The sequence below is a fragment of the Choloepus didactylus genome, chromosome X (genome assembly GCF_015220235.1).
Source record: "Choloepus didactylus isolate mChoDid1 chromosome X, mChoDid1.pri, whole genome shotgun sequence".
In the NCBI taxonomy this organism is placed as follows: Eukaryota; Metazoa; Chordata; class Mammalia; order Pilosa; family Megalonychidae; genus Choloepus; species Choloepus didactylus.
This window is the reverse complement of record NC_051334.1, coordinates 165653666-165681264: the sequence shown is the minus strand read 5'-3', so window position 1 is coordinate 165681264 and position 27599 is coordinate 165653666. Positions and strand designations below refer to the sequence as shown.

Below are 27599 nucleotides of genomic sequence, written 5' to 3'. Positions count from 1 at the left end.
TCCAAGCCCACTAGAGTAACAGGACATTTCCCACTTTTCCTACCATGCTGCTTTGCTCTCACTTCCTCTCTAGGTGGTAAGTTAGGATCCCCTGGGTTAAGAGAAGCAGGGGATCTTACCCTTAAAACTCCTCCAATGCCTTACTGAGGGAAGACCTTTTCCTGCATCTAAGGCTTACCTTCTATTCAATCTCCTCTGCACACATGACTCTTATAATAAATCCATTGCCTGAGCTCTAATCTTTGAAGCCCCTTTAGCCCTGGGCTTGGAGTCCATGCTGGGTCCAAGCTCTACCATGAACTTGTGTGACCTTGGGCAAGTCATGGCCCTTCAGCTTTTGCTTTCATTTATAAACAAAGGATTTAGACAAAATGACCTTGAAAAGCTCTTTCCCCCTCCATCAGGCTATGCCGTCCTGTGACAAGGATATTGTGGGCAGGGGTGGGATGGGAGACAGGTCCCTGAAAAGAGGAGGAATGCCAGAAAATCGCCTTGATGACTTTGAATTTCTAGTTCTTTCCCTGATGGCTTCCCAAATCAACCACAGTGAAGGTGATTCAAAAGGAGCCCCTGGGTATGTTCATTCTCATTAGGACAGCAGTGAACTTTTCATTTGACTCCTCCAGGTCTCTTTGGTGCTATGGGGTAGCAGGTACATTGGCTATTCAAGATATTGTCAGAGTTGTTCTTAGTTTCTGCTGGAAAGCTTGGGGTGAAATTCACATGATTAAACCTTAAGGAAAATATCTCCCCCATAGCACCACATAACCCCAATGGGGCTTCTGAGCAGAAGGAATGGAATTTGGTCTCTATTGCCCCAAATAATACTTTGACTCCACCGCTCAGATTGAAAATTAGAAGCCCTCAAACCACAGAGATGTATCAGTGAGGAGAGAGGTGCATTGAGAGAAGTGCCGAGGGCTAAAGGGCAGGTGAGGGCAGAAGAATACAAAGTGGCTGAGGAAACCAGAGTGAGGGAGACAGTTTTTACTCTTTGCAAGACCCTCCGGGCTGGAGAGCTTGGGTAGTGTTTAACCTAGTTGTCCTTGTGTGCATTGCCCATGAACTTTTATTAAGTATTTATGTAGCAGTTTATATTTTTGCCAAGTGCTTTACAATCAGTTTTATTTGGCTTAGTCAAGTTTTCCTGGAATCCCATCGACTTTATGGTTGGGAGAGTCCCTCTTGTTTGCTTAGCACCTCCATGCACACAGCCTCACACAATAGGCCGCTTGTTCCGGCAGGAGAGCAGGTGAGTGGCTGAGGGCACCTGCAGCTCCTGGGGCAGTTGGAGTGGGGGGTGGTTTACACTTCAGTTCACCTTTCCTTCCTGTCCTCCTCCTGTAGTTATATTTTATTGCTGGCAACTAGAGAGAGGCAGTGCCAGGCTCGGGCCTGCTGAGGGCAGAGCCATTCTGCTATTTGGATGCTGGCAATGGGAGGCTCTTTCCCCTGCAATGAGTGTTTCTGTCCTAGCTACTCTGCCCGGGCCCACCATTGCCACCGTCTTCCACCTCGCAAAGACTTGCTGAGCATGTTTCCTTCTGCTCCTTGAGGGCTCCAACTGCAGCCTTGATTCTGGGGCTTTGGAAATGACTTTAAGAGACACCAAGAGAAGCTGCAGCCCCACATTTTTAAAAAAAATTAAATTCAGTTTTATTGAGATATATTCACATACCATACAGTCATCCATGGTGTACAATCAACTATTCACAATACCATCTTATAGTTGTACATTCATTACCCCAATCTATTTTTGAACATGTTCCTTACACCAGAAAGAATCAGAATAACTAAAAATAAAAGTAAAAAAGAACACCCAAATCACCCCCCATCCCACCTTGTTTTTCATTGTCTTTGTCCCCATTTTTCTACTCATCCATCCATACACTGGCTAAAAGGAGTGTGAGCCACAAGGTTTTCACAATCACACCATCACACCATGTAAGCTACAAAGTTTTACAATCATCTTCAAGAATCAAGGTTACTGGGTTGCAGTTCAACAGTTTCAGGTATTTCCTTCTAACTATTCCAATACACTAAAACCTAAAAATGGATATCTATATAGTGCATAAGACTGCCCACCAAAGTGACCTCTCAACTCCATTTGAAGTGTCTCAGCCACTGAAACTTTATTTTGTTTCATTTCGCATCCCCCTTTTGGTCAGGAAGATGTTTTCAATCCCACAATGCTGTGTCCAGATTCATCCCCGGGAGTCATATCCTGTGTTGCCAGGGAGATTTACACCCCTAGGAGTCAGGTCCCACATGAGGTGCAGCCCCACTTTTGACAGACAAGACCTTTCAGTGTTCTTGGACAAGTCTAACCCTGCATTGCCTTCCCCTTGATATTCCCCCTCAACCACAGCAGCCCTCTATCCCATCACTCTGGGTGTTGTGATAAAGGACATGGTCTCTAGAGGTGAGTCATGAAGGAGAAGAGCTGCATGCTCACAATCATGGGCTTGCAGTGGGAATCCAGCACAGTAACCCATTGAATGTTGCATTTCCTGAGGACCAGATTTGCCAAAGCCAAAACCAGGATCTGGTCTGTGAATCCAAACTGGGGACAGTGGGCAAGAACACTGAAAATTTCAGGATCTCCACCTGCCAGCGTTCTGTGACTACAGAACTGTGTAGGCACTGGATAGGGTTCCTTGACTCAAGAATATTTGCTGTCTGCCAGCTCTGTTAGTAATGGAAGACAGCAAATCCTTACTCCAACCCAAGAAAAACTTAGGAGCTAGAAACTTCACCACCAGATTTGAAACCCTATAGGCCTTGACCTATAGTGAATGTAACAGATATGTCCAAAGATTGGTTTTCACAACAGTAAAAATCTCATTAAGTCAGAAGCAGAAGTGGGTTGAAGTTTACACTATTAGAAAAGGGCTTGTAAAGCAAATTGATATTGCTAGCAAGTGTGTATCTCAGGTTGGTGCCGTGGGGGTGCTCAGTGATTGAGCAGTGAGGAAGGGGCAGAAGCTCAGAAGGAGTGGGGCTCAGAGCTGTGAAAACTCACCTAGCTGTCAGGGTGTCCAAGAAGGAGGTGTCCCACCACCTGAATGACGGCATTCAATGGGGCACAGGGAAGGAACTCTGACATTCTCTAGGTAGGCGTTGGTTTCCCAAGTGGTCTGATCTGGTGATTGAGACACAGTGACAGGTTTCCGGGCAGGGGCCTGACTAAAAGTGCAATAGAAGGTGGGCACAAAGCCACTGGCTACAGATTTGTGGGAAAGGCCTCAGGGGGAACAAGCTGACAAGGGCTAGGCAGAATAGACCACAGTCTCTGCCATATAAGCTGAGTTTTGGTTGAGGGCTTCAGCCTCAGTTCAGTTCAACAGACATTTGACTGCCTGCGGTGTGTGCCAGGAACTGGATGAGGCAGTGGATGCCAGAGATGAGTACAAATAAGGAATCAACTCAGAGTACAGGCCATAGAGCCCAGGGAATCATGTCATGGCTTGACACCTGGCACTTACTCCAAAAACATGAAATACTGGTTTAAGGGAGCAAGACTAATACCAGAGCTTGGGGCCTGACAGGTCAGCCTGCTAGGCTATCATCTTCCTGCCTTTGTCACCACAGGCTCAGGGCAGGCCTAATCCTGAAGGGTGAAGGTTTTGAAGCTAGCAAATGAGTGTGGCTAAAACAAGAGGAGCTGAGAGCAAAACAGTGACAGGAATGTTTAACTTTTTTTCTAAAACTATTTCAGCAGTACCCATTCCTATGAAAACAGTCTGTCCTTTGCTAATGAACTTCAGCAGTTCATTAAATAAGGTTCAGAGACATCCAAAGCAACATTTAGGATGCTTTTCTTTGTGTTAGTACATATGCTTGAAATGCTAGTGTGCCGGTTTGAATGTATTATGTCCCCCAGAAAAAGCCATATTCTTTGATGCAATCTTGTGGGGCAGACAGAATAGTGGGGATTAAGTTGGAACGTTTGAATTAGGTTGTTTGCATGGAGATGCGCCCCACCCAGCTGTGGACGATAACTGATGGGATATTTCCATGGAGGCGTGGCCCCGCCCATTCGGGGTGGGCCTTGATCAGTGGAGCCATATAAATGAGCTGACTCAAAGAGAAGGAACTCAGTGCAGCTGTGAGTGACATTTTGAAGAGGAGCAAGCTTGCTAGAGAGGAATGTCCTGGGAGAAAGCCATTTTGAAACCAGAACTTTGGAGCAGACGCCAGCCACGTGCCTTCCCAGCTAACAGAGGTTTTCCAGACACCATTGGCCATCCTCCAGTGAAGGTACCCAAATGCTGATGTGTTACCTTGGACACTTTATGGCCTTGAGACTGTAACTGTGTAACCAAATAAACCCCCTTTATAAAAGCCAATCCATTCCTGGTGTTTTGCATTCCGCAGCATTAGCAAACTAGGACAGCTAGGCAAGCATAAGTCATGCTTTTCCCTAATTCAGACTCACCTCTCTCCCATATTGGCCTTGAGTCAATGAAGTGCAGCTGTAGGTGGACTTGGAGGGTCCTATTCTTCATTCTGCAGATCATCACGTTAGAGAATGGATGTTTGCTGTGGACACTGCAGGGACCTAAGGCAAACAAAGCAGTGTTCTGCAGAGAGAGATTTCAAAAATCATGTGGATGTTCTCAAGAGCTGTCTAATTCATTGCTTGTGACAATTATGCAAAGTGTAAGCAGAATACTTTTTGTCACTGAGGGGAGGAATATGAAATGTGGGGGAAGAGGGGAGTGGAGTAGCCTTCTGGCACCCAAAGTTGGTCACTTGGGAAATTTGACTGGCTGCCTTGGACCTCAAGTTCTTCCATGGATTAAAATTTATTTTGAACAATTTGAAGTTCTGTCCAATTAATTCTGCACTCAGATGACCTATCCCCAAAAGCTTTGCCGGGACATCTCTGCTGAAGTGTTCCTTTCAGTGAGGCCTAAATACTCAGGGCTAGCTACTCACACATCATTGCTCAATCATAATACCAAAAAAAAATCCAGTGATATTTTTCCTTGGTCATTTTCACTAATCCTAAACCATTCCCACCCATGCCTCAATCCATACTTTGCCTATGACCATACAGCTGAGATTCTCATTTCTTAAGCTCTCTCAGTGAGGGGACAAGATTTGAAGCTTTGTCTTGCTACTCATTGCAATGTTTGTTCACCCTCTTAGAAATTCTTTTCAAATAGCATTTATTGATACATGGAACTTTGAATAGGAAGTGAGATATGGTAGGTTAGTATAGGTTAGAATGAAATAGTGACACATCCCAAAGTAATTTGGGCAGAGAATAAAAAATATATTTACAGCCTCCTCTCCCCACCCAGCCCTGAGGAGCTGGGGGAAGGTGCAGAAGTGTTGGACTTCCTCACCTGGACTGGTGTCGATGTTGTCACAAACATTGGGACTGGCGGTTTGATGTGCCGAGCCCTCTATCATGGGACTTGCCCTTATGAAGCTTGTTACTTCAAAGGAGAGGCTAAACTTGCATATAATTGTGCCTAAGCGTCTCCCCCTGAGTACCTCTTTGTTGCTCAGATGTGGCCCCCTCTCTCTCTAACTGAGCTACCTCGGCAGGTGAACTCACTGCCCTCCCCCCTACGTGGGACCCGACTCCCAGGGGTGTAAATCTCCCTGGCAATGCAGGATATGACTCCCGGGGATGAATCTGGACCTGGCATCATGGGATTGAGAATATCTTCTTGACCAAAAGGGCGATGCAAAATGAGACGAAATAGTTTCAGTGGCTGAGAGGTTTCAAATGGAGTCGAGAGGTCACTCTGGTGGACATTCTTATGCACTATATAGATAACATCTCTTAAGTTTTAATGTATTGGAATAGCTGGAAGTAAATATCTGAAACTACCAAACTCCAACCCAGCAGTCTGGACTCCTGAAGACGATTATATAATAATGTAGATTACAAGGGGTGACAGTGTGATTGTGAAAACCTTGTGGATCACACTCCCTTTATCTAGTGTATGGATGGATGAGTAGAAAAATGGGGATAAAAACTAAATGACAAATAGGGTGGGATGGGGGGGATGGTTTGGGTGTTCTTTTTTTACTTTTATTTTTTATTCTTATTCTGATTCTTTCTGATGTAAGAAAAATGTTCAGAAATGGATTGTGGTGATGAAGGCATAACTATATGATCGTACTGTGAACAGTTGATTGTATACCATGGATGATTGTATGGTATGTGAATATATTTCATTAAAACTGAATTTAAAGAAAAATAGCATTTATTGAACACCTACTGCATGTCAGACACTGTTTGAGATGCTTTCACATAGGAAGGATAACAATTAACCTTCATAAAGAACTTTCTATGTGCTGGACACTGTTCTAAGCACTTTGCCTGTGTTATCTCAATTCACCAATATTCGTTTTTTCAAATAATGCTCAAAACAATGCAGATGGCATTATCCTTATTTTACAGATGAGGGCGCTCAAGCTCAGCAGGGTTTAATTTCTTGTCAAAAGTCACACAGTAAGTGGTGGAACCCGCCTTGAACTTGTATCTCTGACTCCAAGTCCTGTACTCTTTCCACTACATGCCTTGACCTTCCTGAAATATATTATGCACTTGCTGTCTCAATAAACATCTAAAACAGAATTTAACTGTTCAAAAATTAATTGTTAGGATTGTGGGGAAAATGGTGGAGCAGGAAGCTCCAGGAATCATCAGGAAATGAGTCAGGTGAGGAGCAGAACAAAAAAAGAATTAGTAAAAGCGAAAATAGCCTAAGAGAACTGTGGAACACCATCAAGCATGCCAATATATGCATTATTGGAGTCCCAGAGGGATAAGAAGGAGAGAAAGGAGCAGAAGGTATATTCAAACAAACAATGACAAAAAAACTTCCCAAACTTGAAGTGAATATGCACATCCGAGAATCCCAATGAACACCAGACAGGATCAACCTGAAGAGAAATATGCTCTCAGACACATGGTGTTCAAACTGTCGAATGAAAAGGACAAAGAGAGAGTACTGAAAGCTGCAAGAGAAAAGCTGTGTGTTATGTACATGGGAATCCCAATTAGTTTGAGTGCTGATTTCTCATCAAAAATCATGGAGGCAAGATGGCAGTGAGTTAAGATACTTAAGGTGTTGAGAGAAAATAATTGCCAAGCAAAAATCTTATAGCCAGTGAGACTGTCTTTCAAAACTGAGGGAGAGATTAAGATATTCACAAATAAACAAAATCTGGGAGTTTGTCACCACTAGACCTGCCCTACAAGTAATGCCGGAGGGAGTTCTGCAGACTGAAAGGAAAGGACAATAAACAGTGGATCAAATCAGCATAATGAAATAAAAACCTAGGTAAAAGAAATGATAGGTAATTACAAATGCCAGTATTATTGTTCGTATTTTTTGTTATATAAATCTACTTTTTACTTCTTACAGGTTCTAAAATACAAATGCATAAAAAGTGATGATTTAACTATAATTTTGGACATATAATGTATAAAGATATAATTTGCAACAAGTACAACAAAAAGAGGGGGAGTATGGAAGTGTATAGGAACTCTGTGTATGCTACTGAGGTTCTATTGGTATCAAGTCAAATGTGATTGTTGGAGATTTAGGATGTTAATTTTAAGTCCTATGGCAGCCACAAAGAAAATATCCAAAAATTATATATACAGAAGAAAATGAGAAGGGCCTCAAAATGGTACACTACAAAAAAATCAAATATATATGAATGTAGGCATTAACAAAAGAATTGAGGAAAGAAATAATATCAGACTTACAAAGACCAAAGAGCAAAATGGCAGAAGAAAGTCCTGCATTATCAGTAGTTAATTTAAATGCAAAGGAATTAAACTCTCCAGTCAAAAGGCACAGACTGGCATAAACAGATGAAAAAGCATGACCCTATATGCAGTATACATATAGTAAGAGACTCACCTTAAATTCAATGACACAAGAAGGTTGAAAGTGAAAGTATGGAAAAATATACCATGCAAGAGTAACCAAAAGAGAGCTGGAGTGGCTATCATAAAAAAATATACTTTAAGACAAAAACTGTTATGACAGGCAAAGAGGGTCATTAGATACTGATAAAGGGGTCAATTCAACAAGGACACATAACAATTATAAATATATATGCACCTAAAAACAGAGCCCCAAAATATATAAGCAAATATTGACAGATCTTAAGGGAGAAATACGTGTATCTACATATATAGTATGAGACTTTAACATAGCACTTTCAATAATTGATAGAACATATAGACAGAAGGTCAATAAGGAAATAGAAGACTTGAAAAATATCTAAACCAACAAGACCTAATAGACATATATAGAATACTTCACCCAACAGGAGCAGAAAACATATTCTTTAGTGCACATGGTTCATTCCCCAGGTTAGACTACCTGTTAGGTCACAAAACAAGTCTTAATAAATTCAAAAATATTGAAATCATACAATGTATCTTCTCTGGTCACAATGGAACAAAGCTAGAAAACAGTAGCAGAGGGAGAAATAAAAAATTCAGAAATATGTGGAAATTAAACAATGTACTTTTAAACCATAAATGGGTCAAATAAAAAATCAGAAAGGAAATTAGGAGGTATCCTGAGGCAAATGGAAATGAAAACACAACATACCAAAACTCATGGAATGCAAAAAGACAGTGCTGAGAGGGGACATTTATAGCTCTAAAAATTTACATTGAAAGAGGAATAAAGATATGAAATCAGAGATCTAACATCAAACTGGTTGACCCCGAAAACTAAACCCAAAGTGAACAGAAGGAAGGAATAACAAAGATTATAGTGGAGATAAATGAAATAGAGCATTAAAAAAAAATCAATAGAGAGAATAAACAAAACCCATGAGTTGGTTCTTTGTAAAGAACAATAAAATCTACAAACCTTTAGCAAGAGTGACAAAGAAAAAAAGAGAGAGGATATAAATAATTAAAATCACAAATTTAAAAAGCAGACATTACTACCCATGCCTCAAAAACACCAACAAATTAGATAACATAGATGAAACGGAAAAATTCCTAAAAAGACTCAACCTAGTTGCACTTGATTCAAGAAGAGATAGAATACCTCAACAAACCAAAAACAGGTAAATAAATTAAATCAATCATCAAAAACTTCTCAACAAAGAATAGTCCAGGACCGGATGGCTTCACAGAGGAATTTTACAAAGATTGCAAGAGGAATTGCCACCAATCCTGCTCAAACTCTTCCCAAAAAAAAACTGAAGGGGAGAGAACACTCCCTAACTCCCCAACACTTTCTATGAGGCCAACATCATCTTCATACTTAAGCCAGATGAAGATACAAAAAAAAAAAAAAAAAACCAGAATGATGTCCCTTATGAAAATACATGCAAAAACCCTCAGCAAAATACTAGCAAATTGAATCAAACAGCCCATTAAAACAATTTTAAGCCATGATCCAGTGGGATTTATCCCAGGTATGCAAGGGTTGTGCAACAAAAGAAAATCAATTATTGTAATACACCACATTAACAGAACAAAGGGAAAAAAATACATGATCGTCTCAATTGATGCAGAAAACACAATTTGACAAAATCCAGCACCACCGCTTTTTAAAAATCACTTACGTAGAGAGGAAGGGGTAGCAACAAACAAGATAAGATTTCACAAAGTTCTATGAATACTGAAACTTTATATAAATATATATTTATATATTTATTTTTTTAGATGCTGGGATGTTAGAATAGCTGGAAGGAGTTAAATGTCATGGTGGAACTGTACCCTTTAATATCCTTTGAAATTTGCTCTATAGCTACTTGTTGAATAGTGCTTTGAAAGTCTTCACCTTTCTGTATATACTCTATGTTGCATAAGAAGGAAAAAACTGAAACTGTGGAACTGTAACCCATAACAATTTTTGAAATTACCTATACAACTTCTTGTTGAGCTGTATATCGAAAGTTGACACCTTTCTGTACGCATGTTATATTTTACAATAATGGAAATAGCTGAAGTTGTGGAACTGTGACCCATGACATTCTTTGAAATTTGTTCTCTACTTGTTAAATCGTACTTTGAAAGTTATCACTGTTATGTATATATGTCAAAGTTCACAATTTAAAAATGCATTTTAAAAAGGTAGAAAAAAATCACTTAGCTAACTAGGAATAGAAGGAAGCTTCCTCAACATGATAAAGGGCATATATGAAAAACCCACAGCTAGCACTACACTCAATGGTGAAAAACTGAAAGCTTTCCTTCTCAGATCTGGAACAAGACAGGGATGCCCCATCACCACTGTTATTCAACATTGTACTGGAAGTTCTACACAGAGCAATTAGGCAAGAAAAAAATAATAAAAGGCATCCAAATTGGAAAGGAAGAAGCAAAATGTTCCCTTTTTGTAGATAACATAATCCTATTTACAGAAAATTCTGAAAAATCCACAACAAAGCTACTAGAGCTAATAAAAGAATTCAGCAATGTGATGGGATACCCGATCAACACCCAAAAATCAGTAGCATTTCTCCCCACTAGGAATGAATAATCTGAAGAGGAAATCAAGGCAAAAATTCCAAACACAATAGCAACTAAAAGAATCAAGTATTTAGGAATAAATCTAATCAAGGATGTAAAGGACTTGTACACAGAAAACTATGAAATATTGGTAAAAGTAATCAAAGAAGACCTAAATAAACAGAAGGACATTCCATATTCATGGATTAGAAGAGTAAATATCAAATGTCAATTCTACGCAAAGCAATTTACAGGGTGAATGCAATTACAATCACAATTCCAACAACCATCTATGCAGAAAGGGAAAAGCCTTGATGACACCTTGATTTGAACTTTTTCCCAACCTCAAACCATGAGGAAATAAATTCCCATTGTATAACCTGCCCCATTTCATGGTATTTGAGCAGCAAAGAAAACTAAAGCAGATTTGGTACCAGGAGAGCGGGGTGCTACTATTGCAAATACCAAAAATACGGAAATGGCTTTGGAATTAGGTAATGGGTAGAGGCTGGAAGAATTGTAAGGTATTTAGTAGAAAAGGCCTAGATTGCTTTGAAAATACTTTTGGTAGAAATCTGAATGTTAAAGGTACTTCTGATGAGACCTGTGCTGGTTTGGATGTATTATGTCCCCCAAAACGCTATGTCCCCTTATCTAGTGTATGGATGAGTAGAAAAATGGGGATAAAAACTAAAGGACAAATGGGGTGGGATGGGGGGAGGATTTGGGTGTTCTTTTTTTTATTCTTGTTCTGGTTCTTTCTGATGTAAGGAAAATGTTCAGAGATAGATTGTGGTGATGAACGCATAACTATGTTATACTGTGGACAGTGGATTGTATACCATGGATGATTGTATGGTGTGTGAATGTATTTCAATAAAACTGAATTTAATAAAAAAAAAAATGCATGCTAAAAAAAAAAAATCTAATGGAGTGTGCCCTGCTGGGTTTCAGAATTGTTTGGGGCTCCCAACCCTTGTTTTCCTTCCAATTTCTCCCTATGGGAATCAAAATATCTATCCTACGCCTGTACCACCATTGTATTTTTTAAGCAGGTAACTTATTCTCTAGGTTTTGCAGGTACACAGCCAGAGGGGACCTGTGTCCCAGGAAAAACCACACCCATAACCGATTTTGATGAGACTTTGTACTAAGCATTGTTTCTGAAACGACTTAAATATTTTGGAATATTGTGAAGGGATGAATGTATTTTGCATATAGAAAGAACATGTCTTTTGGGGGTCCAGAGGATGAAGTTTGGTGCTTTGATGCTGTATGTACCCCAGAAAAACATGTTCTTAAATCTAATCCATTCCTGTGGGTGTGAACCCATTGTAAGTAGACTCTTTTGATAAGGTTACTTATTTTTATTTTTCTGTTTTTGTAAGTGATAAACTGGGTCTCATGTTGGAGTCCTCTCCTCATCTGGGGGAGGATACCCATCTGGGAGCCCTTTGCCAGCCCCCTTTGCACTTGTCTAGTTTCCTGACTGTTGGTGATCAGGTTTCACAGCCCAGGAGGCAATTCTCACCCACTTTCCCACACATTGTGCTCTGCCTATCCCACAAACCTCACAAGAACCACTTTTCCTTTCCTTATTTACCCTGCTCTGTCCTTAGAGTTTGCTACTTCACATCTTGGGCTAACATCCAAGTGAACACCTCTCAAGACTTTTTCTCCCTCCCTCCTCTTTGTTGCTGGGGGCTGCTCCCCCCAGCCATAGACTCTTCTCCCTGTGGCGGGTGATATGCACTTCTCACGCTTTCCTCACCATCTGGAAAATATTCTCTGCTTCTCTGTGTTTACATGACTTCTTGATTCTATTCCAAGACCAATCTTTTAGACTCTCCTCACAGTGAGGTTTGAAACCAGGCTAAAAATGGACTCTAATGCAGTTATTCCCTTATATAGCTAATGTCCACTAAACCAGTTATAAATGGGTTTACACTCCCTTGGTTTCCCACCTAGCAAAAGCTTCCTCTCTACCAAAACCTATTTGTACTTTCTGAAAGGCCATTGTTTGAGAAAACAGGTATTTCTTGGAGTATGGTGGCTATATCTGTTTCTAGCACTCTCCTCGCTAAAATGTGCTCCGAAGCTGACAATTATGAAAAAAAAATGTTTTTCTTTAAATGTGTGCATAAATAAATATGATGTAAATTGTTATCTTTATTAAGCACATTTAAGAAACTATTTTCACCTTTCCTTTATTTTTCTGAGTTTACATAAATTTGCATCTCTTAGATAGCAAAAAGAACATTTTCTTAGGCCTCTTAATAAGATGTTTTTTCACCTCTGTGTTCTAGTTTGTTTTTAAGCTATTTATGCTGTTTAAATTATCCCATTTTTCCACAGTGTTTATTGCTGCCAGAGGCCTTTCCAAGAAAACAATCTGATAAATCACTCCGTTTGGGTTAGGGGCACGTACAGTACTGCAGTCTGTCCATTAGATGGCGATCAGAGAATGTGAGATCTGTAACTTATTTTAAGACGTCTATATATAACAGGGCAGCAAATTAAACTTTTGTGAAATCAAGTATTTTAGTGGCTGCAGGGAAGTGGTGGCATCAGCCCTTCTAAGATTTCCTCTCAAACACTTGCCACCATTCTAGTGCCTAGGGGAAGAAGGCAAATGATTTTTCTAGCAGTTCCTCTGGCCTGAGAGTTGTGATACTCACAGTGTGTGTTGTTAGAACAGTCCCTCTCTGGGTCTGTTTCTTCATCTCCACCAATGAGTGGATTGGGCCCGCTGATCTCTTAAGGGCACTTCCATTTCGAATGTTCTACATTTGAATTTCTTGATTTCTTTCCACTACACCCTTGCCTCAGGACAGAGATCAGAAGAAAAGATTGCCCATTTTACGCTTGTTTGGCTGTATTCCTCTCCTACAAGTGCTCTCTTTGCTTCAGCTGTCCCAAGACGAGCATACCCAGATGTCCTGTTTCAATTAGGTTTCTTTTCTCTTCATGGCTTTTGCACAGGTTTCCTCCCTGTCCCTGCTCCCACCTTATTCCTGCCCAATCTGTCTGAACAGAGCATGCCCCCTTTTTCACTTCACAGATAGGATTTTCTTAGTAGTGTGCCAGTCATTTTTGTGCTGAACAGGTACCGAACTGGATGGGGGGAGGAGAAGACTACATGTAATGCATAACATATCCGATTAAGGAAACATTGGATTTGGGAGATAGGAACTTCTCTCCACTTATTTTTCTTCCTCCACTGGCCAGTCTTCATTGCCAGAACCATGTCAAAAATCAGGAAATAAGCTGTAGTCAGGGAAAGGAGAACAATTAATTTAATTACCGATGAGTGTTATTAAGTAGATAACCCATCGCTTAATAATCCCCCTTAGCCAAAATTGTCTCCATTCCTGACACCCTCTGGGCAGTCTGTGGATGGGGATTGTGTGTCAGCCTCATTCAAGGCCTGTCACGAACCACGTAAACCAGTGGCACCAAGGGAGCCTGTGGAAATGCAGTGCTGAATTAATCAATTAACTCAAAGCTACAGAGACGCCCTTAACTGATTTCCTCTGGGCTTGAGGCTCACAGCACACGTTACATGAAATTTCCTCAGGAGCACATCACATAAGTCACATTACTATAGCCAAGGTGACAAAGCAGGTAGGCCTTGAGCACAACATCCTTCTGCATTTCTTTTCCTATTGTTCTCAGAGCTTTCAAATCACCTTCGGTGTGTGTCTGGTGGCACATAGTGCTGGTGGCGGCAGAGTATGTATTCTCCAACTTGAACACCTTATCTCCCAAGAACACAAATATTTCACTGAATAGGGATACAATCAGATATCTCTTTGGGAGAAGAAACTCCATTCACAAGGCAGGCTTTTTATTTTTTATTTTTTATTTTTATTAGAGAAGTTGGTTTACAGAACAATCATGAATAAAATACAGATCCCCATCTACCACCCCACCACCACCATCTTGCATTACTGTGGAACACTTGTTACAATTTCTGACAGCACATTTTTATAGCAGTAGTGTATTTAGAGTCCATGGTTTATCTTAGAGTTCACTATCAAGTGGTTCTACAGATTTAAAAAAAAAACATTCTGTTACCATATATACAATCTAATATTTCCCCTTTTAATCATATTCAGATATATATTTCAGTGCTGTTAATTGCATTCATAATGTTGTGCTACAGTCATCACCATCCATTACCAAAACATTTCCATCATTCCTAATAGGAATCCTGTACACTATAAGCTTTAACTTCTATTCCTATCTCCAGCCCGTCCCCTGGTAACCTATATTCTAGATTCTGACTCTGTGAGTTTGATTATTCTAATTGTTTCAAAACAGTGGGATCATACAATATTTGTCCTTTTGTGTCTGGCTTATTTCACTCAACATGATGTCTTCAAGGTATATTCATGTTGTCACTCATATCAGGATTTCATTCCTTTTTACAGCTGAGTAATATTCCATGGTATGTATACACCACATTTTATTTATCCATTCATCCATAGATGGACACTTGAGTTGCTTCCATCTTTCGGCAATTGTGAATAATGCCACTATGAATATCAGTGTGAAAATATCTGTTCGTGTCCCTGCTTTCAGTTCTTTTGGATATATACCTAGTAGTGGAATGGGTATGCCATGTGGTAGGTCTATATGGAGCTTTCAGTGAAACTGCCAAACTGTCTGCCACAACAGTGGCACCATTTTACATTGCCACCAACAATGAATGAGTGTTTCTATTTCTACAAATCCTCTGCAACATTTGTTATTTTCAGACTTTTAAAAGTAATCATTCTAATGGGTGGGAAATGGTATCTCATGGTTTGTTTTTTTTTTTAATTTTTAATGCATTTTTTATTGTGAACTTTAACATATATACATAACAATGATAACTTTCAAAGTACGATTTAACAAGTAGAGAGCATATTTCATGGAATGTTAGGGATTACAGTTCTTCAATTTCAGTTATTTCCTTATTGTAAAATATAACATATATACAGAAAGGTGTTAACTTCCAAAGTACAGCTCAACAAGCAGTTGTATAGGTAATTTCCAAAAATGTTATGCGTTACAGTTCCACAATTTTGGTTCTTTCCTTATTGTGAAATATAGAAGATATACAGAAAGGTGATAACTTTCAAAGCACAATTCAACAAATAGCTAATAGAGCAAATTCCAAAGAATGTTATAGGTTTCAGTTCCACCATGTCATTTACCTCATTCCAGCTATTTCAACACCCCAGCATCTAACAAATATATATATTTATATTTATATTTATATTTATATTAAGATTTGTATTTGTAATCCTTTGTTAAATTCTATCTTGTCTGTTGCTACCCCTTCCTCTCATTTAATCACTTTCTCAATCTTCAGGGTTGTCTAGGCAGTGACCTCTCCAACTTGTTAATATGACATTATGATTGTTGTTCTTAAAGAGGCTGTTGCCTCTGGGTTTTAGGACTTGTCTGGCATAGGAACACTCTGGTGGATTTAAGTTTCTGAGAGTTAAAACTTGATGTGTGAATCTTTTTTAGAATCTCAGATAGGGACCTAGGTATTTGGGGACTACTGTTGGTAAGGGCATGGCATACTGTTACCATTTGGTATATCTAGCTGGAGCTTGCGTAAGAGAAACCTCCAGGATAGCCTCTCAACTCTATTTGAGATCTCTTAGCCACTGTAACCTTATTTTGCTACCTTTCTTTCCCCCCTCTTGGTCAAGAAGGCATTTTCAATCCCTTGATGCCAGTGCCAGGCTCATTCCTGGGAGTCGTGTCCCACATTGCCAGGGAGATTGATTCATTTCCCTGGGAGTTAATTAATTTTTTATGTTTTCAATGTCATCTCCCTTCATGTATCAAGTATCAGAAGCCATGACTCTTTATGTATCAGAATTTCAGAAATCATATAACTTCATATATCAGGCAAATTGGCTCATATCTTTTGGTGACTAAGAACTGGAGTTTAAACCTCTCCACCTAGTGGGTTATTGGGAATAAATAAATAAGTAAACTTTTGAAAGACAATTATTTATTTAGTATGAAGCTATAACTATTCAACACATATACCTGGCTTCCTAAGAATATCACCTGGCTCTATTGTTTAAAAAGGGCAAGTAGCTTTCTAAATAACTTTTCTGAAAAAAATTTCCAGACTTTTTTTTTTCTTTAACTTTGTATAGTTTGAATATAAGATTTTCCACAGATGAGTGAGGCTGGTGCAACCTCTGTTTGCTTAGAAATTACAATTTTAAGGGTGCCATGCAAAAAATTAATTTTCTTAAAAATATGTACTTTTTTTCTGATTAATAAAATAGTGCATGTTCATTTAATAAATATTTTTAAATATTTTAAATCACTGTTAATTAATGTGTGATGGTTTTGGACATGTTGTTACATATATTTACAAAATTTGGATCATATTGTATCCTGCTATTTTCATGTAACACTATTTCATTAGTATTTTGCCATGTTATTACCTATTCCTCAATAATATGATTGATTTTTTTTTTACTTCTGCTCATTATTCTTTTTTTTAATTCATTTTATTGAGGTATATTCACATACCATGCAGTCATACAAAACAAAGCATACATTCAGTTGTTCACAGTACCATTATATAGTTGTGCATTCATCACCAAAATTAATTTTTGAACATTTTCATTACCACACACACAAAAATAATAAGAATAAAAATTAAAGTGAAAAAGAACAATTAAAGTAAAAAAGAACACTGGGTGCTTTTTTTTTTTTTGGCCCCCATTTTTCTACTCATTCATCCATACACTGGACAAAGGGGAGTGTGATCCACATGGCTTTCCCAATCACATTGTCACCCCTCATAGGCTACATTTTTATACAATTGTCTTCAAGATTCATGGGTTCTGGGTTGTAGTTTGATAGTTTCAGGTATTTACTGCTAGCTATTCCAATTCATTAGAACCTAAAAAGGGTTGTCTATAGTGTGCGTAAGAGTGCCCACCAGAGTGACCTCTCAGCTCCTTTTGGAATCTCTCTGCCAGTGAAGCTTATTTCATTTCCTTTCACATCCCCCTTTTGGTCAAGAAGATGTTCTCCATCCCACGATGCCGGGTCTAGATTCCTCCCTGGAAGTCATATTCCACATTGCCAGGGAGATTCACTCCCCTGGGTGTCTGATCCCACGTAGTGGGGAGGGCAGTGATTTCACCTGCCAAGTTGGCTTAGCTGGAGAGAGAGGGCCACATCTGAGCAACAAAGAGGCATTCGGGAGGAGGCTCTTAGGCAGGATTATAGGGAGGCCTAGCCTCTCCTTTGCAGCAACAGTCTTCCCAAGGGCAAGTCCTGTGGTAGAGGGCACAGCCCATCAAACCACCAGTCCCCTATGTCTGTGAGCACATTAGCAACCATCTCATGGCAGTTTTGACTTGCATTTCTCTGATGGCTAATGATGTTGAGCATCTTTTCATGTACTTTTTGGACACTTGTATATCTTCTTTGGAGAGACGTTTGTTCAAGTCTTTTGCCCATTTTTAAATTAGGTTGTTTGTATTTTTGTTGGTGGAGTTGAAGGATTTCTTTATGTATACTGGATATTAAACTTTTATCAGATATGTTGTTTCCAAATATTTTCTCCCATTGTATAGGTTTGTATCTTTTTACTTTCATGATAAAGTCCATTGATACACAAAAGTTTTAAATTCTGATGAGTTCCCATTTCTCTACTTTTTCTTTTGTTGCTTGTGCTTTGGATGTAAAGCCTAAGAAATCATTGTCGGCTTTGGGATGGAGGCGGGGCAAGATGGCAGACTGGTGAGCTGTATGTTTTAGTTACTCCTCCAGGAAAGTAGGTAGAAAGCCAGGAACTGCGTGGACTGGACACCACAGAGCAATCTGACTTTGGGCATACTTCATACAACGCTCATGAAAACGTGGAACTGCTGAGATCAGTGAAATCTGTAAGTTTTTGCGGCCAGGGGACCCGCGCCCCTCCCTGCCAGGCTCAGTCCCGTGGGAGGAGGGGCTGTCAGCTCCGGGAAGGAGAAGGGAGAACTGCAGTGGGAGCCCTTATCGGAAACTCATTCTGCTGATCCAAACTCCAACCATAGATAGACGGAGACCAGACACCAGAGAATCTGAGAGCAGCCAGCCCAGCAGAGAGGAGACAGGCATAGAAAAAAAACAGCACGAAAAACTCCAAAATAAAAGCGGAGGATTTTTGCAGTTCTGGTGAACATAGAAGGGGGAAGGGCAGAGCCCAGGCCCGAGCTCAGGCCCTGAGGCGCATATGCAAATCCCAAAGAAAAACTGATCTCTCTGCCCTGTGGACCTTTCCTTAATGGCCCTGGTTGCTTTGTCTCTTAGCATTTCAATAACCCATTAGATCTCTGAGGAGGGCCCCTTTTTTTTTTTTTTTAATCCTTTTTTTTTTTTCTAAAACAATTACTCTAAGAAGCCCAATACAGAAAGCTTCAAAGACCTGCAATTTGGGCAGGTCAAGTCAAGAGCAGAACTAGGAGAGCTCTGAGACAAAACGCAATAATCCAGTGGCTGAGAAAATTCACTAAACACCACAACTTCCCAAGAAAAGGGGGGTGTCCGCTCACAGCCATCATCCTGGTGGACAGGAAACACTCCTGCCCATCGCCAGCCCCATAGCCCAGAACTGCCCCAGACAACCCAGTGTGACGGAAGTGCTTCAAATAACAGGCACACACCACAAAACTGGGCGTGGACATTAGCCTTCCCTGCAACCTCAGCTGATTGTCCCAGAGTTGGGAAGGTAGAGCAGTGTGAATTAACAAAGCCCCATTCAGCCATCATTTCAGCAGACTGGGAGCCTCCCTACACAGCCCAGCAGCCCAGAACTGCCCTGGGGGGACGGCACTCACCTGTGACATAGCACAGTCATCCCTCAACAGAGGACCCGGGGTGCACGGCCTGGAAGAGGGGCCCACTTGCAAGTCTCAGGAGCCATACGCCAATACCAAGGACTTGTGGGTCAGTGGCAGAGACAAACTGGCAGGACTGAACTGAAGGATTAGACTATTGCAGCAGCCTTAAAACTCTAGGATCACCAGGGAGATTTGATTGTTAGAGCCACCCCCCCCTCCCTGACTGCCCAGAAACACGCCCCATATACAGGGCAGGCAACACCAACTACACACGCAAGCTTGGTACACCAATTGGACCCCACAAGACTCACTCCCCCACTCACCAAAAAGGCTAAGCAGGGGAGAACTGGCTTGTGGAGAACAGGTGGCTCGTGGACGCCACCTGCTGGTTAGTTAGAGAAAGTGTACTCTACGAAGCTGTAGATCTGATAAATTAGAGATAAGGACTTCAATTGGTCTACAAATCCTAAAAGAACCTTATCAAGTTCAGCAAATGCCACGAGGCCAAAAACAACAGAAAATTATAAAGCATATGAAAAAACCAGACGATATGGATAACCCAAGCCCAAGCACCCAAATCAAAAGATCAGAAGAGACACAGCACCTAGAGCAGCTACTCAAAGAACTAAAGATGAACAATGAGACCATAGTACGGGAGACAAAGGAAATCAAGAAGACCCTAGAAGAGCATAAAGAAGACATTGCAAGACTAAATAAAAAAATGGATGATCTTATGGAAATTAAAGAAACTGTTGACCAAATTAAAAAGATTCTGGACACTCATAGTACAAGACTAGAGGAAGTTGAACAACGAATCAGTGACCTCGAAGATGACAGAATGGAAAATGAAAGCATAAAAGAAAGAATGGGGAAAACAACTGGAAAAATCGAAATGGACCTCAGGGATATGATAGATAATATGAAATGTCCAAATGTAAGACTCATTGGTGTCCCAGAAGGGGAAGAAAAGGGTAAAGGTCTAGGAAGAGTATTCAAAGAAATTGTTGGGGAAAACTTCCCAAATCTTCTAAACAGCATAAATACACAAATCATAAATGCTCAGTGAACCCCAAATAGAATAAATCCAAATAAACCCACTCCGAGACATATACTGATCACACTGTCAAACACGGAAGAGAAGGAGCAAGTTCTGAAAGCAGCAAGAGAAAAGCAATTCACCACATACAAAGGAAACAGCATAAGACTAAGTAGTGACTACTCAGCAGCCACCATGGAGGCAAGAAGGCAGTGGCACGATATATTTAAAATTCTGAGTGAGAAAAATTTCCAGCCAAGAATACTTTATCCAGCAAAGCTCTCCTTCAAATTTGAGGGAGAGCTTAAATTTTTCACAGACAAACAAATGCTGAGAGAATTTGCTAACAAGAGACCTGCCCTACGGGAGATACTCAAGGGAGCCCTACAAACAGAGAAACAAAGAAAGGACAGAGAGACTTGGAGAAAGGTTCAGTACTAAAGAGATTCGGTATGGGTACAATAAAGGATATTAATAGACAGAGGGGAAAAATATGACAAACATAAACCAAAGGATAAGATGGCTGATTCAAGAAATGCCTTCACGGTTATAACGTTGAATGTAAATGGATTAAACTCCCCAATTAAAAGATGTAGATTCGCAGAATGGATCAAAAAAAATGAACCATCAATATGTTGCATACAAGAGACTCATCTTAGACACAGGGACACAAAGAAACTGAAAGTGAAAGGATGGAAAAAAATATTTCATGCAAGCTACAGCCAAAAGAAAGCAGGTGTAGCAATATTAATCTCAGATAGAATAGACTTCAAATGCAGGGATGTTTTGAGAGACAAAGGAGGCCACTACATACTAATAAAAGGGGCAATTCAGCAAGAAGAAATAACAATCGTAAATGTCTATGCACCCAATCAAGGTGCCACAAAATACATGAGAGAAACACTGGCAAAACTAAAGGAAGCAATTGATGCTTCCACAATAATTGTGGGAGACTTCAACACATCACTCTCTCCTATAGATAGATCAACCAGACAGAAGACCAATAAGGAAATTGAAAACCTAAACAATCTGATAAATGAATTAGATTTAACAGACATATACAGGACATTACATCCCAAATCACCAGGATACACATACTTTTCTAGTGCTCATGGAACTTTCTCCAGAATAGATCATATGCTGGGACATAAAACAAGCCTCAATAAATTTAAAAAGATTGAAATTATTCAAAGCACATTCTCTGACCACAATGGAATACAATTAGAAGTCAATAACCATCAGAGACTTAGAAAATTCACAAAAACCTGGAGGTTAAACAACACACTCCTAAACAATCAGTGGGTTAAAGAAGAAATAGCAAGAGAAATTGCTAAATATATAGAGACGAATGAAAATGAGAACACAACATACCAAAACCTATGGGATGCAGCAAAAGCAGTGCTAAGGGGGAAATTTATAGCACTAAACGCATATATTAAAAAGGAAGAAAGAGCCAAAATCAAAGAACTAATGGATCAACTGAAGAAGCTAGAAAATGAACAGCAAACCAATCCTAAACCAAGTACAAGAAAAGAAATAACAAGGATTAAAGCAGAAATAAATGACATAGAGAACAAAAAAACAATAGAGAGGATAAATATCACCAAAAGTTGGTTCTTTGAGAAGATCAACAACATTGACAAGCCCCTAGCTACACTGACAAAATCAAAAAGAGAGAAGACCCATATAAACAAAATAATGAATGAAAAAGGTGACATAACTGCAGATCCTGAAGAAATTAAAAAAATTATAAGAAGATACTATGAACAACTGTATGGCAACAAACTGGATAATGTAGAGGAAATGGACAATTTCCTGGAAACATATGAACAACCTAGACTGACCAGAGAAGAAATAGAAGACCTCAACCAACCCATCACAAGCAAAGAGATCCAATCAGTCATCAAAAATCTTCCCACAAATAAATGCCCAGGGCCAGATGGCTTCACAGGGGAATTCTACCAAACTTTCCAGAAAGAACTGACACCAATCTTACTCAAACTCTTTCAAAACATTGAAGAAAATGGAACACTACCTAACTCGTTTTATGAAGCTAACATCAATCTAATACCAAAACCAGGCAAAGATGCTACAAAAAAGGAAAACTACTGGCCAATCTCCCTAATGAATATAGATGCAAAAATCCTCAACAAAATACTTGCAAATCAAATCCAAAGACACATTAAAAAAATCATACACCATGACCAAGTGGGGTTGATTCCAGGCATGCAAGGATGGTTCAACATAAGAAAATCAATCAATGTATTACAACACATTGACAAGTCAAAAGGGAAAAATCAATTGATCATCTCAATAGATGCTGAAAAAGCATTTGACAAAATCCAACATCCGTTTTTGATAAAAACACTTCAAAAGGTAGGAATTGAAGGAAACTTCCTCAACATGATAAAGAGCATATATGAAAAACCCACAGCCAGCATAGTACTCAATGGTGAGAGACTGAAAGCCTTCCCTCTAAGATCAGGAACAAGACAAGGATGCCCGCTGTCACCACTGTTATTCAACATTGTGCTGGAAGTGCTAGCCAGGGCAATCCGGCAAGACAAAGAAATAAAAGGCATCCAAATTGGAAAAGAAGAAGTAAAACTGTCATTGTTTGCAGATGATATGATCTTATATCTAGAAAACCCTGAGAAATCGACGATACAGCTACTAGAGCTAATAAACAAATTTAGCAAATTAGCGGGATACAAGGTTAATGCACATAAGTCAGTAATGTTTCTATATGCTAGAAATGAACAAACTGAAGAGACACTCAAGAAAAAGATACCATTTTCAATAGCAACTAAAAAAATCAAGTACCTAGGAATAAACTTAACCAAAGATGTAAAAGACCTATACAAAGAAAACTACATAACTCTACTAAAAGAAATAGAAGGGGACCTTAAAAGATGGAAAAATATTCCATGTTCATGGATAGGAAGACTAAATGTCATTAAGATGTCAATTCTACCCAAACTCATCTACAGATTCAATGCAATCCCAATCAAAATTCCAACAACCTACTTTGCAGACTTGGAAAAGCTAGTTATCAAATTTATCTGGAAAGGGAAGATGCCTCGAATTGCTAAAGACACTCTAAAAAAGAAAAACGAAGTGGGAGGACTTACACTCCCTGACTTTGAAGCTTATTATAAAGCCACAGTTGCCAAAACAGCATGGTACTGGCACAAAGATAGACATATAGATCAATGGAATCGAATTGAGAATTCGGAGATAGACCCTCAGATCTATGGCCGACTGATCTTTGATAAGGCCCCCAAAGTCACTGAACTGAGTCATAATGGTCTTTTCAACAAATGGGGCTGGGAGAGTTGGATATCCATATCCAAAAGAATGAAAGAGGACCCCTACCTCACCCCCTACACAAAAATTAACTCAAAATGGACCAAAGATCTCAATATAAAAGAAAGTACCATAAAACTCCTAGAAGATAATGTAGGAAAACATCTTCAAGACCTTGTATTAGGCGGCCACTTCCTAGACTTTACACCCAAAGCACAAGCAACAAAAGAGAAAATAGATAAATGGGAACTCCTCAAGCTTAGAAGTTTCTGCACCTCAAAGGAATTTCTCAAAAAGGTAAAGAGGCAGCCAACTCAATGGGAAAAAATTTTTGGAAACCATGTATCTGACAAAAGACTGATATCTTGCATATATAAAGAAATCCTACAACTCAATGACAATAGTACAGTCGGCCCAATTATAAAATGGGCAAAAGATATGAAAAGACAGTTCTCTGAAGAGGAAATACAAATGGCCAAGAAACACATGAAAAAATGTTCAGCTTCACTAGCTATTAGAGAGATGCAAATTAAGACCACAATGAGATACCATCTAACACCGGTTAGAATGGCTGCCATTAAACAAACAGGAAACTACAAATGCTGGAGGGGATGTGGAGAAATTGGAACTCTTATTCATTGTTGGTGGGACTGTATAATGGTTCAGCCACTCTGGAAGTCAGTCTGGCAGTTCCTTAGAAAACTAGAAATAAAGTTACCATTCGATCCAGCGATTGCACTTCTCGGTATATACCCGGAAGATCGGAAAGCAGTGACACGAACAGATATCTGCACGCCAATGTTCATAGCAGCATTATTCACAATTGCCAAGAGATGGAAACAACCCAAATGTCCTTCAACAGATGAGTGGATAAATAAAATGTGGTATATACACACGATGGAATACTACGCGGCAGTAAGAAGGAACGATCTTGCGAAACATATGACAACATGGATGAACCTTGAAGACATAATGCTGAGCGAAATAAGCCAGGCACAAAAAGAGAAATATTATATGCTACCACTAATGTGAACTTTGAAAAATGTAAAACAAATGGTTTATAATGTAGAATGTAGGGGAACTAGCAATAGAGAGCAATTAAGGAAGGGGGAACAATAATCCAAGAACAGATAAGCTATTTAACGTTCTGGGGATGCCCAGGAATGACTATGGTCTGTTAATTTCTGATGGATATAGTAGGAGCAAGTTCACAGAAATGTTGCTATATTAGGTAACTTTCTTGGGGTAAAGTAGGAACATGTTGGAATTTAAGCAGTTATCTTAGGTTAGTTGTCTTTTTCTTACTCCCTTGTTATGGTCTCTTTAAAATGTTCTTTTATTGTATGTTTGTTTTCTTTTTAACTTTTTTTTCATACAGTTGATTTAAAAAAGAAGGGAAAGTTAAAAAAAAAAAAAAGAAAGAAAAAAAGAAAAACAAGGAAAAAAAAAAAGAGGTAGTGCCCCCTTGAGGAGCCTGTGGAGAATGCAGGGGTATTCGCCTACCCCACCTCCATGGTTGCTAACATGACCACAGACATAGGGGACTGGTGGTTTGATGGGTTGAGCCCTCTACCACAGGTTTTACCCTTGGGAAGACGGTTGCTGCAAAGGAGAGGCTAGGCCTCCCTATGGTTGTGCCTAAGAGCCTCCTCCCGAATGCCTCTTTGTTGCTCAGATGTGGCCCTGTCTCTCTAGCTAAGCCAACTTGAAAGGTGAAATCACTGCCCTCCCCCCTACGTGGGATCAGACACCCAGGGGAGTGAATCTGCCTGGCAACGTGGAATATGACTCCCGGGGAGGAATGTAGACCTGGCATCGTGGGACGGAGAACATCTTCTTGACCAAAAAGGGGATGTGAAAGGAAATGAAATAAGCTTCAGTGGCAGAGAGATTCCAAAAGGAGCCGAGAGGTCACTCTGGTGGGCACTCTTATGCACACTTTAGACAACCCTTTTTAGGTTCTAAAGAATTGGGGTAGCTGGTGGTGGATACCTGAAACTATCAAACTACAACCCAGAACCCATGAATCTCGAAGACAGTTGTATAAAAATGTAGCTTATGAGGGGTGACAATGGGATTGGGAAAGCCAAAAGGACCACACTCCACTTTGTCTAGTTTATGGATGGATGAGTAGACAAATAGGGGAAGGAAACAAACAGACAAAGGTACCCAGTGTTCTTTTTTACTTCGATTGCTCTTTTTCACTCTAATTATTCTTCTTGTTATTTTTGTGTGTGTGCTAATGAAGGTGCCAGGGATTGATTTGGGTGATGAATGTACCACTATGTAATGGTACTGTAAAGAATCGAAAGTACGATTTGTTTTGTATGACTGCGTGGTATGTGAATATATCTCAATAAAATGAAGATTAAAAAAAAAAAATCCATGGAAATGCACTACACAAACAGTGAACCCTAAGTTAAATCATGGAATATAGTTAATAGTGCAATTACAAAACTGTGCTTTCATCAATTATAACAAATGTTCCACACCAATGCAAGGGGTTAATAACAGGGTGGTATGTGGGAACTCTATTCTGTTCTGTAAACCCACAAATTCTCTAATAAAAAAAATTACTTAAAAAAAAAAAAAAAGTGCTTTGGAAGCCATCAATCATGTAAAGCGGCACTGTATACATTGTATGCAAAATAAAACCTACAGCAGAACTTGTCCCAAAGCCAACAAAACGGTCCTGTTTAATAAAGAAATGATTCAGTCACAAAAAAAAAAAAAAAAAAAAAAAAAGAAATCATTGTCTAACACAAGGACCTGAAGATGCTTGCCTATATTTCCTTCTAGGAGGTTGATATTTCTAGCTCTCATATTCAGGTCTTTGATCGATTTTGAGTTGATTTTTCTACATGGTGTGAAGTAGGGGTCCTCCTCTTTTTTTTGCAAATGGAGGTCATTTTCCCAGCATCATTTATTGACGAGACTATATTTTCCCAATTCGGTGGTCTTTGCAACCTTGTCAAAAATCTTTTGTCCATAAATGCAAGGGTTGATTTCTGAGCTCTCAATTCTATTCCATTAGGCTATATGTCTGTCCTTATGTCAGTATATGATAACAGTGGCTTTGTAATAAGTTTAAAGATCAGGAAGTATGAGTCCTCCAACTTCATTCTTCTTTTTCAAGATGGTTTTAGGTATTCGGGGACCCCTACCTTTCCATATTAAATTTGATGATTGGCTTTTCCATTTCTGCAAAGAAGGTTGTTGGGATTTTTATAGGGATTGCATTGAATCTATAAATTTCATTGGGTTGTACTGACATCTTAATGATATTTAATCTTCCAATCCATGAACACACAATATCCTTCCATTTATTTAGGTCTTCTTTCATTTCTTTTAGCAATGTTTTATAGTTTTCTCTGTATAAGTCCTTTACATCCTTGGTTAGATTCATTTCTAGATATTTGATTCTTTTAGTTTCTATTGTGAATGGAATTTTTTTTCTTGATTTCTTCTTCCAATTGGCCATTGCTTATGTATAGAAACACTATTGATCTTTGGGTGTTGATCTTGTACACTGACACTTTGCTGGATTCATTTATTAGCTCAAGGAGCTATTTTGTGGCGTTCTCAGGATTTTCTGTATATAGGGTCATATCATCTGGAAATAGGGACAGTTTTACTTCTTCTCTTCCAATTTGGATGTCTTTTATTATTTTTCCTTGCTTAATTGCTCTGGCAAGAACTTCCAGTACAATGTTGAATGACTGTGGTGGCAGTGGGCATCCTTCTCTTATTCCTGATCTCAGGGGGAAACATTTCACCTTTTCACCATTACTAAGATATTAGCTGTGGGCTTTTCATATATGCACTTAATCATGTTGAAGAAGTTTTCTTCTATTCATAGTGTTCTAAGTGTTTTTATCAAGAAAGGGGGCTTTATTTTGTCTGATGCTTTTTTGTATCTGTTGAGATGCTCATGTGA

General features: G+C 39.4%; 1 protein-coding gene and 1 long non-coding RNA gene across 2 annotated transcripts in view; one reads left to right on the top strand and one right to left on the bottom strand.

The window, feature by feature from the left end:
- Window positions 1-27599, top strand: part of GPC3 (glypican 3) — a 561164-nt gene that overhangs the window by 398326 nt on the left and 135239 nt on the right. The window lies entirely within an intron of this gene.
- LOC119523139 overlaps window positions 3070-27599 on the bottom strand; it is a 44143-nt gene continuing 19613 nt past the window's right edge. The window contains exons 2-3 of the long non-coding RNA XR_005214598.1: window positions 4439-4561; window positions 3070-3142 (exon numbers count right to left, since the gene is read on the bottom strand). This is a non-coding gene — a long non-coding RNA (uncharacterized LOC119523139). The remainder of the gene's footprint in view (window positions 3143-4438; window positions 4562-27599) is intronic.